Raw genomic sequence first — 6,757 nt, forward strand, 5'->3', positions numbered from 1 at the left:
CTGGTGGAATGTAAGGTTAGGCAAGTTTGATTAACTTGTGTGAGTGTTTGGTTCAAGCCACACCTTAGGCAAGCCACACTAAGGCCCCACATGACATACACACAAAAAATGTGGCAAGATTCCCTTAGGCTTTCCAACTTGTGCCTCTCATTTTGAAGAACTAATAACTTTGCCTAAGCTTAGTTGTGGCAAGTTAGTCATGAATTAAGTTCAACCATGGAGTCTTCTAGATTATACATGTGGCAGAATCTGGTGGATGATATCCAACGGCCAGTAGTGCTCGGATTTTCCATCTTTGTACCGTCGGATTGGCTTCATTCAACGACCAACTTTCAAAGTTTTTCACACACTATATAGGGGTATATATATATATGTGCCGGTCCGTTGCAATGGATCCAAAGTATATCTATTTAGTGGAGTGCACTCTAAACACATTATCTATTTAATTTTCTCTAACCTTCCATAGCCATGCAACCAAGCCACATAAGCTTCATGGGTGCCCCCCACATCATATTATTCATACTACGTTGATTGAAAAAAAGATAAATCACCCAAAACAAGATATTCCCGTCTTTTGTTCCTACGATGTTGTGTCATGCACGTACCTACTAGTTGTATAGTGGTAGTACTAGTAATATAGTATTAGGAGTACAAACTTGGTTCTAGTAGGAGTAGTACTAGTACGGAATGCTCCTACTCTATCAACGAGCCCCGTCCGACACCAAATTTCTTGGCTTCCGTGCTATAGCTAGATCTTCCCCTCGTTTCTGTTTTCCAACCTGGCGGCTGGCAGGGTGTCGGTTTGCTCAACGGCGGTCCCACATGAAAATGAAAATGCTAGGCAACACGCCTTCCCTAAGCTATGTGTCGTGCCAGACGGGCCATGTTGTACTCCCGATTCCCGGGCGTGTGGGGGTGCGCCGCGAATGCGGCAGGCCATTTTCTTTTACCAGCAATGTGCCCCGTGCGTTGCGACGGATCCAAAGTAGAAGAATAGTAGTACTTGTTCACAAACTTGAAAGAAATCACTATTGTTTTGATATACTCCTAATAGATTACTCCCTCCATACCTAAATATTTATCTTTTTTGAGATCTCAAATGGACTATCACATACGGATTATATAGACATATTCTAGTGTTTCTAGCAAGATGCCCGCGCGTTGCACGAAGTTGATGGAAAAGGCGACCACAACTTATAAATTGACGGATGGAGTACTAGTTACAGTGATGCATATAATTAAGCAAAGGGATCGCACATGTCGGTATTGACTGGAACGAGAATGCAACAAAACAATAAGAATTAAGGCCACGATGATGCGATCGCAGTGGTGGTTACAAAAGGCAAGAAGAAAGATGGATCCATGAACGTACGACCTCCTCCTCCTCAACTTAGTGCACCGGGCCACCGATCGGCGGCAAAGGAGCGGCGGCTTTTGTGGCGAGGTCGAGGTGCTTCTCAGCAAAGGCATCCAAGGCTTCCAGCCAGTTGAGGAAGGCCAACGTCATAGCGTCCTCACTGGCCTTGTAGATACCTATGTACACGATTTCCTCGTACACGTGGATGTGTAGGTCGACGAATTGTTGCAGGGCGAGGCGCCTCGCGGCGAGCGTGACCTCCAGGTGGACATTCTTCGTGGCGTCGGCGGGCAGTCACAGGGCCACCAGTGCTTGAAAGAGGTTTCGGCCATGGAGGCCGATTAGGGTGGCAGGCAATGAGGAGCCCGGGCGCGCGGGCTGGAGGAGTATGGTGATGTCGTCCGCGAGCTTCTTGAGGATGGTCAACTTGTTGCTGGTGGCAACGATCATCTGGTCCAACTGAGAGTTGTAGTTGGCATCGACGGCGGCCATCCACCAGCCGGTCTCCAACACCGTCTGGAGATGATCCTCGGCGCCATGCCGCAGGCCGGCGTCGTGGACCATCTGGCGCAGCCGCTGGCCGCTCACGCGCATCGCCGCCATGGGTCTGGTGTGAGCTCTTTTGCGCTTACTGTAGGTGCTTAGGCAAATGCTTAGGTGCGTACGATGTGGTAGATGCATTGGAATGGAGGGGCGCCTTTATATGAGGGCAATGAGGGAAAACTGCGTTGCATTCACATCGTGCAGCCTCTTTTCCCGGACCTCCTCCCATTACTTCCCTCATGCATTAATTGAAGGAGGATGCATTGGCCGTTCAACATATCGGGAACCGCTACTCCCTCCCTCGTCTGCATTAAAGCCATATCGGGAACTGCGCTGCCCGCTGTCAAATCGAATACTCCTCTCTATATGTACCACCTTTTTTAATTTCAAGTTTTGCTCCATGGCGCAATCCATCGATACTACTACTGTACAAAAGTGGAGTATATACATTTTTTAAAAGGCTAGAGGGCGGGGCAGTCTAGCTCGGTCAGTTTCACGAGAGGCGAGGGCCTTTGTGATTTGACGGCTCATTACTGCTATCAAATCGAATAGTACTACGCCGCCCGCTGCACGCCCGACGCCTCCATTAAACCCCTCCGTTAAACTGTAAGTGCATCTAGTGCCACCCCTAGTTGGTTTTGGAGTATTGACGACAAACCTAGTTGAGCGACTAATGTGTTTGTGAGAATTGCAGGATAACACAGGTAGAAGTCCCTCATTGATTCGGTTTTACTAGTAGAGATGACCCCTAAAAAGGTATGAAGACATTGAAGTCAAAGGTGGTATATGAAGATATTCACATTGAAGACTATGACAAGAGAAGACACTATATGAAGCCTATGGAGCTCGAAGACTTAGATCTTTCGTAGTTCTTTTTCTTTTGCGTTGAGTCATAGGAACCACCATACTATTAAGTGGGGTCCAAGAGAACCAGTCAGAATGACTGAAGTGATGCCTAAACCAAAAACCTATGTACTTCGAGTGAAGACTATGAGAGCGAATCTTGTCCAGAGTCGGACAAGTCAGCTTTGCTTGTAGCCCAAGTAAAGTTGCCGTGTGAGTTTGAAATTTGACCGTTGGAACACGTGTCAGTTCCTTTGTGACCCAGGGTCATTTCGGACAAATCAGGTCGGGTTGCCAAGTGGCTATAAATAGCCCACCCCCTACAACCATAAACGGTTGGCTGCTCAGATTGAAAGCACGGCTTTTGTCGTTTGAGAGCAACCCACCTCGAAGCCTTTGAGAGAGAATTCCTTGCGAGGATAAAGCCCTAACCACCAGAGCCAGAGAGAATTGGGCATCACTTAAGTCTTCTTGTCTGCGTGATCTGAAGACTTATTACACTTGAGGACTGTGCATCCTCCAGCCGGTTAGGCGTCGCGTTCTGAGCATCCAAGAGACATTGTGGATTGCCGGTGAACGAAGTCTGTGAAGGTTTGGGAGTCTACCTTGAAGACTTACCAGAGTGATTGGGCGAGGTCTATGTGACCTTAGCTCAAGGAGAATACGGTGAGGACTGGGTGTCCTGAGCTGCGTGTTCAGGACTGGGTGTCCGGGACTGTGTGTCCTAAGGTTTAAATACCTAGCCGCTCCAACCAGACGTATAGTTGTCACAGCAACTGGAACTGGTTCAACAAATCATTGTCTTGAACGAGTCACTGGTTTCATCTTCACTTCACTTTACTTACTGTTACTCCTTGTGAAGTCATTGTATGTTTGCTCTATCATTTGTCTTCACTGAGTGACTGCATGTTCTGTTTGGCTTCACAATATCTTCCTACCTGATCCTTACTACCTAGCTGCTATTAGTCTTTGTGCTTTCACTTCATTGAATACTTGACTATGGTTTGCCTAGTGTAGTCTACCTTCCGCAGCACAGTAATAGGTTTAATTTTATCGTTTGTCTTCAAAACTCCCATGTTCTGAAGACTTTCATAAAAATCGCCTATTCACCCCCCTCTTGTCGATATAACGCACTTTCAATTGGTATCAGAGCAAGGTGCTCCCTTGTTCTATGTGATTCGGTTTAACCACCTGGAGTTTTAGCTATGTCGACTGCAGGGATAATTAAAGTCTCCGTTGCGTGCCCCGTCTTCGATGGAACTGAATATCCCTACTGGAAGAATAAGATGCGCATGCATCTTGAAGCCATTGACGTCGACCTATGGTATGTCGTCGAGAACGGCGTTCCCAAGGCTGGAGAAGGTGTCACTGCTGCTGATGTCAAGAAATTCGTTCAACTGGACTCTACTGCCAAGAATATCATCTGTGGTCATCTGACCAAAGGACAGTATGGCCGTGTGAGTGCTTTGAAGACATCCAAGCTGGTCTGGGACTGGCTCTCCAAGGTCAATGAAGGCATCTCAACCCAGAGAGATCAGAGAATTAGTGTCCTTCGCAACCTCTTCAATCGCTTCAAGCGAAATGACAATGAGAATGTCCAGCACACATTTGACCGACTCACTGACATCACAAATGAGCTTCAAGCCCTCGGCGCCACTGAGATTACCAAACACGAAGTTGTCAAGACGCTGCTGGGATCACTTGATAGTTCATTTGACATCCTGGCCCTGATGATTCAAGAACGTCCTGATTTCAAGACACTCGATCCGTCTAACATACTTGAGAGGCTCAACACACATGAGTTTCAGCTTTCGGAGAAAAGAGATATCTACGGTCCAAACTATGGGCAAACTCGTGCCTTGAAGGCAAAAGCTGTCTCCTCATCTGAAGAAGAGTCTGACAGCAGTTCTGATGATCCTAAAGACATTGGAAGGGAACTTGCTATGCTTGTCAAGAAGTTCCAAAAATTCACCAAGAAGAAAGGCTTCAGAAAGTCTTCCCGATCAAGTTCAAGGAATGATGAATCTCCTGCTCATGACTACAAGAGGAAAACATGTCACAAGTGCAAGAAACTTGGCCACTTCATCTCTGAGTGTCCACATTGGGACAATGAGAACAAAAAGAATAAGAAGAGCAAGGAATATGACTCTGACGACAAGAAGAAGAAGAAGAAATACTCAAAGTCTTCTTCCAAGTCTTCCTCAAAGTCTTCATCACACAAGAAGAGCTCATCTGGCAAGGCACGTCCGTTTGTTGGCAAGGAAATGGATTCAAAGGAGGAGTCTGCTTCTGAGGAGGCGGAGGTGGAGTCTGAGGAGGAATCTGACTCAGGCGTCGCAAGTCTGGCTACATCATATGTTGCCAAGTCCATCTTCAACACTGAAGACAATGACTTCATCACCGACACCGATGCAAATGACAAGGACTACTCCGCTTCTACCTACTGCTTCATGGCACGCGGTGCCAAGGTAAACACACGCACTACTCACTATCAAACATCTAGTGACGATGACTCTGATTGTGGTTCAAAACCTAGCTACAAAACACTTGCTAAAATTGCAACTGAACAACAGAAAGCTATGGAACATATTCAAAAACTGTTAGACAGAAGCGATGATCTGTTAGGTGCTGAAATGACTCGATCGGAATCCTTAATTGAAGACATAAAAAATCTTCACGTTAAGTATCAGGAACTTGAAAGTCGTCATGAAACTCTCTCAACAACTCATGAAAAGCTTTCCTATGATTATCTTCAAAGGAAGTAGGATCTTGAGAAATTGAGAGCGGTTCATGAAGATCTTCAAACGGAAAATGAGTCACTTCACGCCAAACAGATCAGTCCCGCTCAGGAAGGATTTGAACCACCATGTCTTAAATGCATTGAGCATGATAATGCTACTTCTGTTGCTGAATGTTCTACTGCTACTGCTGTTGCAATATCTTCAACTGTTGATGTGGTAACTAACCCCTCTGCTGAGGATACCACCGCTATTGCTGATGAGAATGCTAGGTTGAAGACATTGCTTGAAACAGGGATGTACAAAAGTCTTCAAGGGCATCAGACACTATGTGATGTCCTCAAAAAGCAGATTCTAAACCGAAACCCTAGGAAAGAGGGTGTTGGGTTCGTAAGGAAAATGAATGCAGATGGCTCTTACTGGAAACCTGAGTAGTACCCCAAAACCATGTGGGTTGCTGCAAAGGAACCTTCAGCAGATCCATCCAATCTAACTGGCTTCACTTGTGCTAACCCCATTATCATTGATGAATCCTTTGATGCAAACTATATACTGTTTAAGAATCAGAATGGTGAAGTGTTTGCCAGGTACATTGGTACTAACTGCAGGAATGGACCGCCTATGAAGAAGATCTGGGTTCCGAAAAGGTGTCTGGAAAATCTTCCTGTGAATGTCTTCATGACACCTCACGTGAAGAGGACAAACCTCATACCAAAGGCTTCATACGGTCCAAAGGCTTCATACAGACAGAGGACTCACCTGAGTTGCACTAACGCAAATGTTTTGCAGGGAAACCATACTCAGGCATATGAATATGAGAGCGGTTCATCAAACCACCATGTTCATAAGACCAAGAACTATTCTGCTTATTCTTATGAGTACTATTGTCCGCCTGCAAGACTGTTTGCTAGGGCTTCAAAGCCAAAATTCTCAGATGCTGCACTTAGAATTATTGCTTCTAAGCCACCCTTGAAGATGTGGGTGGCTAAGAAAGCTTAACTCTCTTTTGCAGGGAAAGGTCTCCAGCAGAAAACCAAAATCGTCTAACGCTATTGCTGGGGACCTTAAACATCTTGTAGGGCGCAAGATCAAATGCCCAAATGGTCTTTCTATGTACTTCATACCTGAATCACTTGCTACTCTCCCTATTAGTCCTAACCTGGATCTAAGCTTTCATAACCCACTGGTTCGTCAAATGTTTTTGCTTCACAATGCTCTTGGTGAAGCCTATCCCCCTAACTGCACTGTAGGGTACGACACCAGTGTCTTCAGAATG

The sequence above is a fragment of the Triticum aestivum genome, chromosome 3A, assembly GCF_018294505.1.
Source record: "Triticum aestivum cultivar Chinese Spring chromosome 3A, IWGSC CS RefSeq v2.1, whole genome shotgun sequence".
Classification (NCBI taxonomy): domain Eukaryota; kingdom Viridiplantae; phylum Streptophyta; class Magnoliopsida; order Poales; family Poaceae; genus Triticum; species Triticum aestivum.